This window comes from Gobio gobio, assembly GCF_949357685.1.
Source record: "Gobio gobio genome assembly, chromosome: 1".
Taxonomy (NCBI): domain Eukaryota; kingdom Metazoa; phylum Chordata; class Actinopteri; order Cypriniformes; family Gobionidae; genus Gobio; species Gobio gobio.
Window position 1 is genome coordinate 30,868,724 of NC_137097.1, and position 19,093 is coordinate 30,887,816.

The 19,093-nt window shown below is 38.4% G+C and overlaps 1 long non-coding RNA gene across 1 annotated transcript; it reads right to left on the reverse strand.

The window, feature by feature from the left end:
- Positions 1 to 463: 463 nt before the first annotated feature.
- Positions 464 to 12,488, reverse strand: LOC307128819. Its single transcript, XR_013816812.1, has 3 exons — positions 12,289 to 12,488; positions 10,515 to 10,631; positions 464 to 1,946 (listed from the first exon to the last, which is right to left on the reverse strand). It is a non-coding gene; the product is annotated as an uncharacterized lncRNA (long non-coding RNA).
- Between the last annotated feature and the right edge of the window lie 6,605 nt (positions 12,489 to 19,093).

The following is a 19,093-nucleotide window of genomic DNA, read 5'->3' on the forward strand; positions in this document are numbered from 1 at the left end:
CAAAAGCTCAAGGAAATTTAGATTTCTCATGTCATGACTGCTTTAATGATGACTTTAATGATAACAGGTTATCGTGAAAGGTTTTTGAGGTGGGAGTTTCTGTCGACACTGGAAGGGCTGTGAAAGGCAGCGTGCGAGCTTGCCCACCTCTGTGGCGTCAAGGCCAGTTAGCATGCATCATGTACATAATTTCTGAGAAAGAGGAAGTGCCTGGCTGTTGACACAGCAGCTGTGTGAGAACCTTGGCTTATTCTTGTAACTACACTTATGCTACATTCAACCGAATTAAACATGAGGGAAATTACTTCCTGTGGTCTTTCAAGTTAGAGCCGGTCAGTTGTTTTCTTTTTATTATTTGTTTCAAAAAATAAAGTGTGAGATAAATTGGGTGTTACGTGTTACTAAGAGTACAGGCTTGTAACTGAGTTACCTGGAACTTGCATTTCACCACCACAATCCCGTTGCTTAATTCTCTACATTTTAATGCATTGAGAAAGCAACAAGAAATTACATCAAACTGCTCATCTTCTGCTGATTGGGAAACATTGTTAAACCCAGCATCTGATATACTGGTAATTTACATGCAACAATTTATTTAATAAATTCAAAGTTTTTTTTGTCGTTATTGTATCATAAATGTATCATGAATTTGGATCATTTATCTTCTTTTTGAGCAAGTGTGCAAACACATATACTTCAAGCTAAAGAAATATCAGAATGCAGTTCAGAAAGTGTTACTTGCATACTTGTTTCTGGCCTTGGAATGCAACCTCCACTGAGTTTATTACTTTCATTATGTATGAATGAGTTAATTACTTTTATTATGTTTTTATTTTCCATCTACCAATGGGGTAAGACAAATCTTGTTTCTGTTTGAAATCTTGTTTCTTGTTTCTGTCCCAAACAGAAATAGGATTATTTTTCTTACTCCATTGGCAGATCATTTAGCTTATTTCGCCCAGAAAACAAGAAAACAATATCTTGTCATTTGACTTATCTAGTGAAAGCATCTTGATTTAAGAATAATTTTTTGCAGTGGAAGTACAGCTTTCTGTCTTTACAGTAAGTATCGTTTTTACCACTTTCAGTTCTATTGAACTGTTGATTGTTCAATGATACTCTGCAGTGACACAACATCTTCAAATGCTGTGCAAGCCAGTGTCTTTCCCATTTTTGTAATATTGGCCAACCCTCAGAGTATTCCACTGTTACCAGAGAACATCTTGGCAGAATGCCTTTACTGTGCTGGGTGAGTGTCTTTCGGGCAGTCTTACAAATCTTTTTTTAAGTACCCAGTTTTTATGTGTAAACCAACTAAAGCAAAAATATCTCCCGCTATTTTGGCATCCTCCAGTGTTTTGTGACTGTTGGGATTTGACAGTATTTACTTTCACAAAAATGTTCCTATTCATATGACAGGTTAAAGAGGTACTTCACCGCTGACTAAATCTAATTTAAATAAAACTTGGTTGCCTATACAGTAAAAAGGTGATTTAAAAAAAATCAGTGCTGCATGATTACAGAAAACAGAGAAATGAGGCTGTTGTCTTCCCTTTTGCCAAATAGGTAGGACAACTTCACCCCCACTCCCAGCAGTCTGCTATGGGTACGTTTAGCCAGTGGTGTATCGTCTGGGTATGCAAGGTATGCATCCTCTCATCCTTTTCCCGAGGTTACTGTAGTGTGCCGGATCCGGGCCGTATCCAGATCAGATATTGGACCGGCAGCATTACAGGTCAGAAGTCCGATTAGATCAGAACATTCAGAATAGTTGTCCAGTTCCATCTGGTTTAAGATCGGAGTCATCACATAGGAGACGGGTTTGATGAGGCCTTCACAGGGGAGAGTCTATTTGACAAGTGTCTATGCAGACACTTCAGGGATGCGTCAGTCGTGTCTAGATGCAGGTCCACCAATTGATCTGGATACAGCAGACTACTGTAAACCTTGGGATAAGCAAAGAGACTAACATTAGCGTAGATATCATTCTTTTTATTATGTAACGAGTACATCAGGTGTTATGGGAAGTGTTCCTGGTTCCGGCTGACCTAGTTAGTGCAGCCTAACAATCATTTCACGAGTTTATGTGCCCATATAATCTTAGTGAAAGTGGTAAACAGATTTGGCTTGCTGTCTGCTATAGAGGGGCTCGGAGAGAATATTCTACCCAAGCTCCGATTGCCCCCCATAACAGGCAAAATTGTACAAAAGGAGGAGCAGGGGAGGAGGAGGGATGCTGCAGGAACTAAAAATGGGAAGAGGTAAGCTGCTGGTTTTTATACCTTGGTATTAATTGGAAGATTAGATGGGCGTACTACTCCCGAAATTACGTTCAATAACTTCCCTTAATTTATTTGAATAATAGAAATTGATAATGTTCTATGTGTATGCCAGGTTAAAGATATGTGTTTTTAGTCTAGATTTAAACTGACAGAGTGTGTCTGCTTCCCAAACAATGCTAGGAAGTTCCAGAGTTTAAGAAAAGGATCGACGACCAGCAGTTGATTTTGATAACTGGATGGAACTGGATGAATATTTGAATGCTACCGATCTGAATTCTGACTTGTGATGCAGTCTGAATCATAATAACACTGTGTTTGTTTTTGCATAATTGTCCTGTTATCACTGTAAAGCTGCTTTGAAACAATCTGTATGTTATAAAGCGCTAACTAAGCAAAGGTGGCTTGATTTGTCTTGCCATGCATATGGCCCCTGGGTTTTAAACATAATTTTCCCGGAGTGCGAGGGCTGACTTGCTAAACGCCACTGCGTTGAACAGTCAAATATCACCTTGCTTTAGTAGGAAATACTTCTTAGCAAACTTTTAGTCATAATGGTGTCGACTTGTATTGTTCCCGGGTGCAAGAATTCAGAGTAAACTTTTAGTTTCTTTCAGTTTCCAGTGAAGGATCCAGCATGTTTTAGGCAGCGGCTCCAGGTGGGTTAAACCATGGAACTGATATGCAGAAGGTTGATGGTTCGATCCCAGCGGTCACCACCAGTGTGTCCTTGAGCAAGGCACTTTACTCCATGTTGCTCCAGGGGGATTGTCCCTGTAATAAGGGCACTGTAAGTCGCTTTGGATAAGAGCGTCTGCCAAATGCATAAATGTAAAATGTAAATGTAGAATCGTAAATATGGAGAGAACACCACAACAGAAAATCTGAAAAACCTTTGTAGTCAACATTTCGAGTGATTTTAAAAGATAATTGCGAGTTTTTTATCTCACAATTGCGAGAAATAAAGTCAGAATTGCAAGATATAAACTCTCAATTGCGAGAAAACAGTTGTGTGTTATGTCATAATCGCAAGATATAAAGTCAGACCTGCGATTATAAACTCATTATTCTCATAATTTATTTCTTGCAATTCTGAGAAAAAAAGTCAGAATTGAGAGAGAAAAATGTGCAATTACCTTTTTTATTTTTTATTCTGTGACTGAAACAAGCTTCCATAGTTTTATTCCAAAAGGAGAGGGGAAAAAATGGAAAGAAACTGCCGTTCTGTCAGTTCTCTGCAAAATTGATCTTGGAAATGACTTGGAATATAATCACACAAGTTATATGGGTTATTTTGTGAAATGTGTCTCTATAAACTATGGTTATGGAAAAGCATGGCATTAAGATTCTTCAGAAAAGATTAGAGTATTGGAATGACATGAGGGCGAGTAAATAATCCTGTTTTTGTAATGTCAGGGATTTCAGGTTGAGTTTCAACTGGCCTGGCTTTTAAAACAAATTTATTTTGAAACAAATTTCTTTAAAGTTTCCTCTTTTCTATGGGTTCTATGTGGTTTATATGGCAACAGTAACGGTACAAAAATATTATATATTTTGCAGGTGGGTAGCTTGTTTCCATGGATACACCGAGGGCTGTGTTTGTGCTGGGCTTTGTGCTGTGAGGTTTCCATTGACGTCAGAGTCTCTGGCTGTAATCTGGAATGGTCACCATGGTTGCAGTGTATTTCTCTCTCTCTCTCTCTCTCTCTCTCTCTCTCTCTCTCTCTCTCTCTCTCTCTCTCTCTCTCTCTCTCTCTCTCTCTCTCTCTCTCTCTCTCTCTCTCTCTCTCTCTCTCTCTCTCTCTCTGGGAGTAGTTCCAAGCTTCCGCTTGTCTTTTCCAGTTGAAACGAGCAGGCGCATTTCTGTCTCTCTCTTTCTCTCACTCTTTTTTTTTTTGGGGGGCATTCTGATGTCTGGAGACTGACTTGTTTAGAGAAAACTTGAACAGAAAAAGTGGGGAAAAAAACGTTCACACTAAAAACAAGGCTAGAGATGTGGCAGTCACAAAACAATGACAGTTAGGCCATATTAAAATTTCTATCTAAATTTCACTCAATGCAATTATGAATGTAGCTCCTCTTTTGTTTTGTTAGGTTTCAGCAAACTGTGCTGTAAGAGAGCAGAATGGTGAATGACTGAGATCCAGTGTGATTCATGCTGTGACTTGTTCCTAGCAGTGTCACGGAAGATCACAGTCTCCATCACTGTCTGGGATTTTCATCTAATGCCTGGTACACATTGTATGATTTTGGGCTGTCCCAGATAAAAGATGACCAATCGTGGTTATTTCTGTAGTTGTGGCTCCTAAACGGTGGTCGTGCGTTGTACAGTGAGAGAGGTTCAAAGACGGACGCTGCCAAGCTCTTGCGGCCAAATATAGCCTGATTATTTTCTCACAGTGGCATTAATTTAGCATGATCATCTCACAGTGTTTGCTGCTATGACCTACGTCTATGTAATAGGCGTAGGCCAGTAAAAGCTAGCGACTGACTGTGGTCTATAGTGTCCTTGTTAGAGCACCCGCCTCCCACATCAGAGACCCCGGTTCAAATCCCTCTCAGAGTGGGTTGAGTAAGACCGGCTATATTTGGTGCCGTGACCTGGATGGGAGTGAGGTTTAGGGGGGCGAGTGTAACCGTCGTGGGCCAGTAAGAGCTGTGCGTGTAAACCTCATTCCCCTGGCCTCAAGAGGCGTGCTAGCGACTGTGGTCTTTAACGTCCTTGTTAGTGCCTGCCTCCCATGCCAGAGACCCTGGTTCAAATCCCAAGTAAGACCGGCTACATTTGGTGCCGTGACCCGGATGGGAGTGAGGTTAAGGGGGGGTGAGTGTAACGGACATAGGCCAGTAAGAGCTGTGTGTGTGAACCTCACTCCCCTGGCCTCATCGCTGCAGTCTTTAGCGTCCTTATTAGTGCACCCTCCTCCCATGCCAGAGACCCCGGTTCAAATCCTGCTCAGAATGGGTTGAGTAAGACCGGCTACATTTGGTGCAATGACCTGGATGGGAGTGAGGTTTAGGGAGGTGAGTGTAACTGTTGTAGGCCAGTTAGAGTTGTGTGTGTAATCCTCACTCCCCTGGCCTCCCTTCCTTGTTAGCGCACCTCCCACGCCAGAGACCCTGGTTCGAATCCCGCTCGAAATGAGTTGAGTAGGACCGAATACATAGTGACTAGTCAATAAAAATGCAACATGAAATGGTGTATTGGTCAACGTGATATGCCATTAAAACTTAAAACTACTTACCTCAAGCTCCATTTGCAAAACTTGCCTTGCCAAGTTGGCCTCTTTTTCATAGCCATGACCACATCCATATTCTCCTCTTTCTCTTCCTCCTCTTTTTTTCAACGCACATAAAACCACAAAGGTGTCATCACCGAGTCTACATACATGTCATACCCAAGTGTACTAGATCCATGTCATACAGTGTGATTTGTAATGATCTTATAGGATTGCCGATATCACACAGTCTGTAGCAGGAGTTAGACAGACGTTTATCTCACACTGAAAAAATGCAGGATGCATTATAATGTTGTAATTTCGTCTGTGCTGTTCAGTGTGTGAAGAAGCTAGTTGGACCTGTGCTGAGGAATTGGCTGTGTTTCATCAGATTTATTATAGTGGGATCAAAAAGTCTGAGACCACACTGCAATTATGCAAAAATTTAACATTTTGGAAAATGTAAAACCAAGAAAATGTATTATTAACTTTTGTATATTTCATTATATACAAGCAATCTGATTTATGTTTGAATAAAGGACGACAGCGAAGACAGATTAACATCTAAGAAGCACTAGAGGGCAATTACTCAAAGAAGTTATTATGTGTGAAAGTCACAAGACTGCTATCCTCTTTTATATGTCCGAGTTTTATGTGTTCAGCTGTTTTGTTTGACTCTATTAAGGTTGGATTTGAAGCACAACCGTGGTGCAAAATCAAATATTAATTCATATTGCGAGAAAAAGTTGTTTAATTATTCCATGTTTTTAATGAGCTGTGTTGGTAGTCACCAGAAATGACATTATGTAATAGTTCTCACACTATACACCCTTTACATGTGAAACTTCACTTCTGAATGATCATACAAAGGAAGGATATTCACTAAAACTTTAGTATTTGAGAATCCCTATGAATCACCTTTTCACCTTTTCTCTTATTTCCTTTTTCACTTTCTACTTCAACCTCTTTGCTTTGCTTTAAGCACTTTTACGGTAAGCAGAAACTGTCTGGCCTGCTTGTGTTGAAAATGAAACAAAGGACATGAAATATTTTGACCTTTCCTTTGTTTCGTTTGGTTTGATTTAATGGAATTAATCGTGGTGTCACATGCACAGATGTGAGCATTTTCCCTTTTCTGTGTAACTACAGCACATGGAAACTCCAATCCTTTCAAACAAATGTCATCTATTTATTCATAGGGACATTTTAATTTGGTTCCCTTTCTTATAGATGGAACTCAAAACTAATCATATGACAATATATGTTATGCCAACAGATATGTAGGAGGACCAAAGGGCATTTGGAAAAATGAAAAATGTAATCGGCGTAAATGCCAAAATAATGAAGCAAGTGGTCTTTTAAAGAAAGATAGTACAAGCACACCTTTCAAGCAAATATTTCACAGATCACAACATTAGAAATAATAAGTTCAAAATGAAAAGTATTGAGACAGGTAACGCTTTATTTCAATAGTCAATTTATCCAACACAATCTCTGCAATTCGTGACTATTTTGCGTTTTGCTGAATTGGTGGCTAATTCGTAAAAATGTATACAATCTCATTAAAATGTTTTCGTATGATCTGATGGGTAGGTTTAGTGGCGGGATTAAGGGTGGTTATTCATAATGAGATTCATTTGAATATCATTCATTTTTGTACATTTATCAACTTGAACACCTGTTCAATTTCTCATTAATGCAATTATTTAATCAACCAATCCCATGGCAGTTGCTTCAATGCATTTAGGGGTGTGGTCCTGGTCAAGACAATCTCCTGAACTCCAAACTGAATGTCAGAATGGGAAAGAAAGGGGATTTAAGCAATTTTGAGCGTGGCATGGTTGTTGGTGCCAGACTGGCCGGTCTGAGTATTTCACAATCTGCTCAGTTACTGGGATTTTCACGCACAACCATTTCTAGGGTTTACAAAGAATGGTGTGAAAAGGGAAAAACATCCAGTATGCGGCAGTCCTGTGGGCGAAAATGCCTTGTTGATGCTAGAGGTCAGAGGAGAATGGGCCGACTGATTCAAGCTCATAGAAGAGCAACTTTGACTGAAATAACCACTCGTTATAACCGAGGTATGCAGCAAAGCATTTGTGAAGCCACAACACGCACAACCTTGAGTCGGATGCTCTACAACAGCAGAAGACCCCACCGGGTACCACTCATCTCCATTACAAATAGAAAAAAAAGAGGCTACAATTTGCACGAGCTCACCAAAATTGGACAGTTGAAGACTGGAAAAATGTTGCCTGGTCTGATGAGTCTCGATTTCTGTTGAGACATTCAGATGGTAGAGTCAGAATTTGGCGTAAACAGAATGAGAACATGGATCCATCATGCCTTGTTACCACTGTGCAGGCTGGTGGTGGTGGTGTAATGGTGTGGGGGATGCGTTCTTGGCACACTTTAGGCCCCTTAGTGCCAATTGGGCATCATTTAAAGGCCACGGCCTACCTGAGCATTGTTTCTGACCATGTCCATCCCTTTATGACCACCATGTACCCATCCTCTGATGGCTACTTCCAGCAGGATAATGCATCATGTCACAAAGCTCGAATCATTTCAAATTGGTTTCTTGAACATGACAATGAGTTCACTGTACTAAAATGGCCCCCACAGTCACCAGATCTCAACCCAATAGAGCATCTTTGGGATGTGGTGGAACGGGAGCTTCGTGCCCTGGATGTGCATCCCACAAATCTCCATCAACTGCAAGATGCTATCCTATCAATATGGGCCAACATTTCTAAAGAATGCTTTCAGCACCTTGTTGAATCAATGCCACGTAGAATTAAGGCAGTTCTGAAGGCAAAAGGGGCTCAAACAAAGTATTGGTATGGTGTTCCTAATAATCCTTTAGGTGAGTGTATATATATATATATATATATATATATATATATATATATATATATATATATATATATATATATATATATATAAAAAACCACTGGTAAGGAAAGAGTTAACAATGTAAAATGACTATTTAATTACCAAATTGCATTGTGTAATGAGATATGTACGATTAGAACTCAAATGCCGTGTAAATGCTCAGTTCAGCAGTCGTGAGGTGTGGCCCACTCATTACGTAATAACAATGCATGACTTGCATCTAATAATGTACTGAATGTCCTCACTGCTAATTCTGTGAAACCAGCTGATGCGGTTGTCTGCCCGAAGCTATCATTACTGTTTCTGGCATTAAAAATAGAAATATTCTCTGAGATGAGAAAGGAATCTATTGTGGCAGTTCCACTGGAGCACCGGGGATTCCTGCGAGCTCTTTATCTCTGTTTCAAAAACAAAACAACAGAACTCCAAAGAAGAACTAAAGCACCTCAGGTCTTCTGACTTGTCTGTCTGGTATTTTTACCCTCATTCCCCCTGAATTTCGTCTGAATCAGGGAACACATAACTGGGCCTTTTGAGGGAAAACACCGCCCAAATGTTTTAGAAAACAAAATGGGAACATTTGCCATTTCAAATGTACAAAACCAAAACTGCATCCAAAGTTCTATGGAATCGTGAAACACATGCCACCTATAGACGTGTAACACTTGTCTACCTGTTCTGAAGTATAAATAGTTTTTCCACTGTTTTACAAGCTATGCAAATTGTTCCTTATTTAGGATAATAATACGCATGATGTCATCTGCTTTTCACTGTTTCCATGAACTCTGTTGCACTGCTATTTTAGCATGCTGTTGTAAGCAGGATGTTGCAGTGCTCGTTTTGGCTTTATATTGAGAAATGCTGACATATATGCACAGGGCTGTAATGTCATATAAGATAGTTAGTAATCAAGATTAGTAACATCCTGTATGAGAGCATTTTAGCCATTTCACAGAAGTCCTCTTTGAGAAAGATTGGTTTACCTACTAAGGAATGCTATACTGCATTCATGCTTAATTGCTCGTGCTTATAAGGTTAGTGCAAGAAAATATTTGGCATGTAACTTGTCCCAAATTGTGTGGCTTTTTGAGGATTGTGATTTTTATGATTTTGCCTGACATGGCTGGGAAAATCTCACAAACTGGAGGAGCGACCTAAGCAATTTCTAGAGAACTGAAGATCATGGACTCTTTTAAAAATGTGACTGTATAAGCCAGAGGTCTTCAGCCGTGCCCTTGGGGACCCACTGTCCAGCAAAGTTTATATCCAACCTGCTTCAGTACAACTTAAGGGGCTGTTGGTTTGCACAACAACAGCGTTTTGGTGGCAAGATTTTGAAAACTTTTTTATTTTGGTTTTTAAGTGCAAAGTGCTGGACTCTTGCATTGTCAATACAATATTTTGACCAAAAATTGATGCACCTCTTGATGGAAATATAATTACTACATTTATTTTCATCAACAGGTACATCAGTTTTTGGTCAAGATCTTGTAGTGACAATGCAAGAGTCCAGCACTGTGTGTAGTCTCCTTCAGCACATCCCAAAGACTTTCAATCTGGACTCAATTCATGTGTGAAAATGATTCTTCATTCTTTCACATTTGAGGCCTGATGCATCTTGACATTGTCATCCTGGAATATGGCCATGATGTGTCTTCCTACATGGCTGTTTAAGAAATTAAAAGCTACACACTCCATCAATTAGGGTTAGAAGAACTGATGCCAAACATATAACAATGCTAGAAACATAATAATCACTACAATAATGATCCAATCATAGACTCTTTAAATCCAAAAGGTGATTTTTTTTTTAGCCGTCCATTGTATAAGAATAGTTCACCCAAAAATGAAAATGTTCTAATATTTAATCACCCAAAGGCCATCCAATATGCATAGGACTTTCTTTCTTCGGCCAAAGAGAAATGAAGGAAAATATTCCAGGATGGAATGCTAGTAAATGGTGCCCAACGTAGACTGTTGTTAACGGTCCAAAATTCATATTTGGGTAGCTTCAAAGGGCTCCACACAACCCCAGCATACAAATAAATCAATGTTTTCAGGCAAAACAATCAGTCAGAAAAAAAAGTATAGAATAATATACTTTTGGTCTGCAAATGCTCACCTTGGTCCAGCTCTGTGAAGCATGTTTACGAGATGGTTGAGGTCACGACCTCTCGACGTGACGTATGCAGCAAGAACACTGAGGAGATGGAGCGCTGTCCAAAACAAATGGTCCTTTCTGTAAAAAAAGTATTTGTTTGAGTTTATTTTTAGAAATGGTCCATTCAGGAATGTATCCCGGATGTAAAATCCTCTAGTAAACAATTCTTGATTCTTGCTACCTATGTCATGCGTGACCATATGGTTTGTTGTCATGACATGTCATTTTCAGTCATACAAGATGAATGAACATAATTAGTATTGCCATCATTTAAAATGCAGTAAATTGTTACATATTTATTTGTCTTATATGGACCTGTTGATATAAAACTGCTTTGTTTTTAGAATTCCTCTGACAAGTTTAATTAGATGTAGGACCCCATTCAGGGTCATGTTACTGTGAAGCCCATGACGTGCACATGGTAAGATTTTGTCTCAGAATTGTTCAAATATTAAACTTTTTTGGAACTGCTATAAAAGTGTTAATTTCTGTTGTCCTTTGGTACGACACCCCTATATTCTTAATTATTTCTATGTCACACCATAGGACACATTTCAGGAAAAAATTTCAAAAAACAGTGAAAGTTAGTGACCCCTTATATTTTTCCTCAAACATCTTTGACGACTTTTTTTTCTTCAAAAGTGGTGTTTTACAAAAAAAGAGAGCATTTTTACTGCTTATTTGTCAACTACCCACATACATTACCAGCTTTTTCTATGGGTCGCTATACATCCGCCATATTGGAACAGTCAAAGCCAGTCTGTAAACACTCAAGAGCATCTGCAACCGTAGTTATACACATGTATGAATATCTATATTTGCATCTATATTTCTATTATTCTGTAACTTTATTTTAATTAAAACATTAAATTGTAAGGTACCCTTTAAACGCATTAAAAAGAAAGTCTCAAAATGGCATTGCATCATGAGAGTTCAGGGTGTTGTATAATTCTGTAACAAGTCCTCACATGGTTAAAGTCATAGTCCGCACATATAAGCACAATGAGCGTGACTATGCATATGTAGGTGTGTTTACATACTGCACTTGTATGAGTGGGATTGAGACGTGCCCTGCCTGACTCACTCTACTCATCCCCTGACTGCGCTGTATCACAGAAACCTGCCAAACAAGCACTTGTCAGAATGGTTTAATTTATGAGTATGTTTGGAACAGTATGTTTTACACTTTTGGGCAGTGTGTTTACACACAGAGCACAAGACTTTCGAAATGTTGCCTCTCGCAGCCTCTTCCCTGCACAGAGATTACATCATTTCCATTTCGTCATACGGGAAAAGCGCAGCCACACAGCTGCAAATGAGAAAAATTACAATGAGGTGCTTGTAAGGGGACGTCCCTCTGATTGTCATCGGCGTCTTCTCATTTTACTATAGCGTTTCATGTCGTAAGCTTCGGTTATCTTAAGTGTCCATAAAGGAACCATTTTATTTTCATAGACATCTGAGATAAGTGTTCTGGGAAGTTATGACATCTGTTGTAAAGTTAAGTTGGAAGTTGATAAAAATATGAAAAGTGTTCACTTACAGTACTGGGTAATATTAATGAACTATGTACTTACTATAGAGTTAGGGTTTGGTAACCTTAAAATAAAGTGTTACCGGTAGTTTTTGGTAAATTCCTTAATATTTGACCTCAGTGTTGTCAATGAATCATTGTAGCGTCATACTTCCACTTAGTTGCGGTGAAATTCAACTCTGATATTTTAGTCTTACTTACATTTGGTTTTGTGTCCTACATACTTCCTTAAATGGTTTCTCTTTGAATGTACAACTTCCTTATTCTTAAAGAAAAGAGCCCTGTCAAGGCAGCACACGTTGAGACAGAAGACAAAAGCAGTTTGAAAAAGGAAAAAGCAAGAGAAGTCGTGAAGCGTTTACGACAGCTCACTGTGTTGTGTAATAACAAAGAAGTTCTGTGGAATCACATGATCACTCAACCGGCTACTAGAGAATTTCACATTTGATTATGGAGTACACTGGAAAACTCTGGCAGCTGGCTTAGAACTGACGTTAACCCGATCAGACCTCATGAAAGGATCTTTTGTTGGGTTTTTTATCACAGCAACCGAAAATAAAAACAACTGTTGGTAGTGCTTGCTATTGAGTTAAAGATTTGAACACACCCCTAACTCTCAGTGTTAAACTTCTGTTCTGAACTTGTTTTGCCCCTGAGAGAGAGGCGTGCGGTTATCTTCCTAAGTGGACAATAAAATGGACAAAATTATATCACAGACGTCCATTGAAAGAGGGAACTGATCCATATATAGAGATGAGAATATCATAAAGACCTGAGGGTGAGATTTTTCCCTGAACAACCTAACAGTGTTGCCAATTTAGCGACTTTGTCACTATAGATTAGTGACTTCTCACACCCCGTTTAAAAAAAAAAGCGACTAGTGATAAATCTAGCAACATTTTTGACTGCTGGTTAACATATAGTCAGTCACTATATCACACTTGTTCCGTTGTCTGACATAAAATATGTAAATGAGAACAGCTTTGTTGGACATTTGGCTATATATTGTATTAAAATACAGTATGTGAGCATGGATTAGGAAAGAAAATGTAAAGATCTGAAAGTTGGCGCATTACATCATCTAGTGACTTTTACTCTACATTTACACTGCAGGTACTGATGCCCAATTCTGATTTGTTGACTATATCCGATTTTTTGACGACCAGCATTATCTTTTAAAAGTGACCCATATCCAATATCTGGATTTACACTATACACTTTGCGAAACAACCCAAGGTAGACATACTGACCCGGAGAAGCTTAGGCCGAAAAGGAAGTAAAAATGGACGCAGATTAAATGAAAATACAAGCTTTTGCTTTCCACACCATCTCTAAAGGTCAGCAAAACATTAGTGTCTTAGTTCGCGTCATTCAGCAAGTCGCTTTTTCAATGATATACGACTCGCGTTGACAGGGGAATATCCGATCTGTCCACACATTTCTGATTCATATCAGGTTTATTTCCTCAAATGAATGAGGCCTGAAACCGATCTGAGAATATCAGAATCCTTGCTTTTTTCCTGCTTACCATGGATCATATCCTATCTTGGTTTCACTTTATTTTGATGGTCCCTTTAACACATTCTGTTGGCTATAAGTAACGTTGCACCTACAAGTGTACTAACTCTCATTAGAGTGTTAGTGGAGTATTATCAGACTGGTAGGGATAGGGTTAGAATAAGTTGACATGCAGTTTCAAAGTTACTTATAATCAGTTGAATGTCTGTTGAGGACACAATAAAGTGTTAGCAGATATTAAGTAATACTCTAAAGAGAGTTAGTTTACATGTAGTTGCAAAGTTACTTATAGTCAACAGAATGTTTATGAGGGACATCAAAATAGGGTTTTACCCAAATCTGTGCCCCATGGGACGAAAAAAAAAAAAAAAAAAAAAATCAGAACTGGGTCACTTGAACCATTTAATGTTAGAGACTTTCTGAGCAGGCTTTAGCTACTTTCCATTGAAATTAGTTGGCAACACTGCTAAATAGCATAGCTGTTCCCTGGAAACCACCCATAACACCTTGACATCAGTTGTGCATGTACTTGCAAGACTTTCTTCAAATAATGTAAACATTTCAGTTTCAAATCTAAAACCAAAGGTCACTGGGAGGTACATTTATGATATCTATGACTTGACTAGTACAAATACAGAAGAAATGTGTAGTTTGTGTTCATTCTTGTCTTTCATTGTATTTCTTTTATATTTTACTATCAATGAGGATGCATTGTTAATGGCACATATTGACTGTTGGGGGAAACGCATTACAAGTAAGGCATAATCAGATTACTTTTTTCAAGTAACAAGTAAAGTAACACATTACTTTTAATTCATCTTAATTTGTTTTTCCATTTATTGATTGACTTTGCATTTCCTTCAGCCTTCTTATTCATTTCACTTTGTGAAAGGGGCTTTTAGGTTAAAAAATAGAACAAACAAACAAGCCCAGCCCAGGTGAGAAAAAGTAATGCAAAAGTAATGTAACGCATTACATTCTATAAAAAGTAACAGAATTAGTTACTTTTAACCCTTAAACGCATACCTCAGTTCCTTAGTGACCTGGGACGTTATTCACTACCCTCCTCCTCATTAATTTTTTTAAGTTAGACATCAACCTTCTTAGAATTCCTCAATTAATGATTAACAATATAACATCATTATAAACAATATTATATTAGGCTGTGTTCACACTGCAGGCTGAAACGACCCAATTCCGATTTTTTTGCCCTTATGCGACCTGTATCTGATCTTTTCATGACAGTCTGAACGACACAGATCCGATCTTTTCAAATGCGACCCAGGCCACTTGGGTATGTGGTCCAAATCCGATACATATCCGATCTTTTGAAATGCGTCTTCAGTCTGAACTGCCAGGTCACATGTATCCGACCCGCACGTCGTTGATACGCGACAAACGTCATCATTGTACGTTGAAGTAGGCGGGAATGAGAAGATAAACAACTATAAATAAAAGAAGTACGCACCTGTTGCTAGCCAATACACTCCAACTCCAACGCGTTTCTGCACTGTTATGGGCCGCCGCAGACGTGTCTCTTCCCGTGACAAAGTTAAGGCGCTCACAAACATAATTGAAGGTGGATCTGGTCATTCTGAAGTTACTGACGAATTCGGTAACAGTAAAGCCACTCACATCAGTATCCCACCACTCCTGGCTGCGACTCACACGTTTCTCTGTACCGACGTTGCTACCACTGCTCCACAAAACGCCATGGCAAAAAACCTTGCTCTCCTCCTCTTTTTTAATTTTCTTCTTAACATGAGAAGGTTGTAATGGTGCTGGCTCCGTTGCGAAAATAACTTTAATAAAGCCAAACGAACTCCAATGCTGACACCCATATTTGGCTACTTCCGTAAACAACAAGTGACGTCGTTGACCGTTGAGTACTCTTCTGCGCATGCGGGTCACTTCTGGGTCATTTCACGTTCACACAGGAGATCACAAAATGTCGCATTTAATTGGAAATGTGAACAGCCTTGCAAAAAAATCGCATTTTTTCGAAAAATCGGAATTGAGCATTAAGCCCTGCAGTGTGAACACAGCCTTAGTGTCGCGTACGATCCGAGGTGTGTAACAGTGTAAGTATATTTTTTTCTGCACAACAATAATTGAATCTTTGCTGACTGAATAAGTGCAGTTCACCTTTATTCCTCAAAGTGGCAATGTCTGACACACAAAGATGAAGTGACTTTTCACTCATAGATACCGCAGGCAGAAAACAAAAGGGTAGGAAGAATCATCAGCAAAACTTGAAATGGCTCAGCGATTTATTGCTGAACGCGATCAAATATGAGTGTCACTGTCACTTGATGGTGGATCTGGTGAAGAAGCTGACAGGGCTTTAAAATATTGATTTTGAAGATGTTTAAAATTATAGTTTTGAGAATATGTTTGAGATGGTGAATATTAGGCAGATGCTGAATGTACTAGGAAATAAGCTCTGATGAGGACAGTGATGATGGTATAAAACATCTGCTCAAACTGAACCCTTCCAAGCTCCAAAAGATAACAAAATATGCTTTATTTTATTCTTCTGTAATTGTTACTCTAATATCCGGAGAGTTTAATTTTATCGCGACAGGTAGAGATCCATCTGTTTCAGATATAGAGCTGGGTCACTAAAGACTAGAGTATGTAATAATGATTGGCGAAACATTCATGCATTTAGAGTAACACACTACTGTAACACATTCATTTTAAAAGTAAATTTTCCCAACATTGCATATTTACAGCTGAGAGAATGTGCACCCAAACAGCTGACTACCAGTGAATTCTGGTAAACGCAGAGAGTCGAGGTTGTTCTGCACATGCGTGCACACAGCAGCTGGTTGCACGCCTTTGTGTGGCTGGTATGAAACTGTTTCCTGGGTACAACTCTCATAGTTCTCATGTCTTGTGAGAGAGGCATGCTTTTCTCGCTTTACTGTAAACGTCAGTATAGCAGGAAGAAGAAGGGCTGTAAGTACGAAACATGTCTGTTTGTCAGAAGCACCTTATTTCTCTGTGGTGAAAAAAAATGTTTCCCTCTCGACCAAACTTTAAAACTTGACATTTTGTGCGATAAATCCATGGGCGTGACCTCAAAGCATTTGGTTTGTGATTTATTGCAAAACTCTGTAATAGTTCTGGAAGGGGATAATTTGGCACCGCATGAAACCAAAACACAAGTTTGAGTAGTTTTCAATGAAAGAGTGTGTACTAAATGTCAGCTTAAAAAGTAGCTTCATCAAGGTCTGAACTGTGAAACGAATGGATTTTTCCCCCCTCCTTGTGACATTATTCTGCCAATGTATTGATCGTCACATGCGCATTCTCTTACTCACACACATTCTCAGACGTAGCCTCACACACACTCCCCGGCTGTCTAAGTACACTATATGCACACCACGTGACTTTACAAACCTGACTGGTTTCCCAGCAGACTTCAAGTTCAAAAAAGTTTAAAACAGTCACACCTCTTCCCTTTTATCGCATTCTGTACCGAGTAAAGCTAGACTGGTTTAAAAAAAGACATCAGCTGTAACCACACACACACACACACACAAACACACACTAGTCAAAGGTGTGGACACTTGACTGAATTAATGATTAATGAAGCTTTGAAGCTAAAGGCTTCTGCTTAAATGCTTGAAATGAGTTTTCTAGACAAATATAAATGTGTATGAAGTTCTTTACAATACAATAATTGTATTTTAATTCATTTTTATTTATGTTTTATTGACTTTAGAGTAAAGAGACGGGTGCAGAATTCAAATAAACTCCATCAGTATCATTTAAAAAGGATGTAAAACATCAAGTTTGTTGAGAAAAATCTGTAAGCTAGACTAAAGAAATAGATTTAGAAGTTTTAGTCACTACTTAATTCCATTTGTGTTATTTTATATACTCTCTAAATTAAAAATACTGGGTTATTTGAACCCATGTTTGTGTCAAATATAGACAAACTAAACCGTTGGGTAACCCACGATAACCCAGCATATTTAACCCATGTTAAATATAGTAACAACGAGTAGTTCTGTTCAAGCTATTGAATATTCAATGTTTTGTAACCTTTTTGGGCTTAAAATGTGGATAGAATCTGATTACGTACTTTATAAAAAGAAGAAAATAAGGTAACGAGTAGGTTAGGGATAGCAATATAAGGTGACATAGTTGCAAAGTTACTTATAGTCAGTAGAATGTCTAAAGTGGACCATCAAAATAAAGTGTAACTGAAAATATAATGGGTAACATATTAGTGTCATTGTTACATATGTTACATGTAGTTACTATCATCGGAACCATTGTACAAGACAAGACCCACCCACTTTTTATTCTGTTCACCTACCCCATTGGTGAAATGTCTGTGGGCTTCAAGAGATTTATAGTTTTTAAATTGTTCACTGGTATATGCGCTAATACCATAAACAAGATAGTTGACAATGTCAAGGTATGAGGATGGAGGGGTAGCAAAGAGGGGTCAGCGCTCCAACTTACTTCAGTCAGCTCATATGGATCTATGTTCTGAAAAGATGAAAATTTTTCCAAATAACGGTCCCTAGCATATTTATTGAGTAAAACGCGGTACGGCTTTTTCTCATTTTTCTTTTGCTTCTCCAGTTTTGCGAGTTATTTATTTCTGATCGCTACGTTTATCATATCTTCTATACGAGTCAGTCAGTAGCGATACCTCAAAAATTACAAAGGCCAATAAACACTTCATTATTAAACACACGTTAGACACTTTATTTCCACTTTTCAAATGTTTTCTTAATTTTAATGAAAATAAATGCTTTTCCGATCTGATATGTGATAGGAAAAGGGAGTAGAGCGAGTTCGGCAAAAGGCGGATTCGAACCTAGGGTTGATTCGCGTCAAAATGTTCTGCCATGCGCTTTACCCCTATTGCCACTGTAAATAATTAGGTGACTTTTGTAATTTTGTCTGGCCCAACCAGACGTTTAGTAAACGGTGTGGACTATTTGCACTTAATGTAAATTGCATCTCCAGTAAACATTTTGGGGGGACCCACCCACATTTCTTTTGCTTCCGACGCTAACTATAAATTATGCATTACATAACTAACCCTAAACCAAACCCTAAGTCCCCTATAGTAACCCTAGTAAGTATATGTAGTTAACTATTACTCAGTACTTAAATATATAATTACACTGTAACAATGACACCTTAGATTAAAGTGTAACCCCTAATCTGAACCCTAAGTACACTGTAAAAAATATATGATCAATAAGTTGACAACATGTTTTACAATAAGCAATTTTCAACTTTTTAGTTTATATTTTAGTTTATATTCAAGTTCTTCAACTTATTTTTAGTCAGTTTAATGTCATTTAAGTTGAAATGACTTAAACATCCAAGTTGATTGTACTTAAAAAGTTAAGACAGCAACTATTTCATAGTAATATTACTCAGTACTTAAAAGTATAGTTACAGTGTAACAGAGACGCCTTAAAATAAAGCGTAGCCATAAAAGGTTATCATTTGT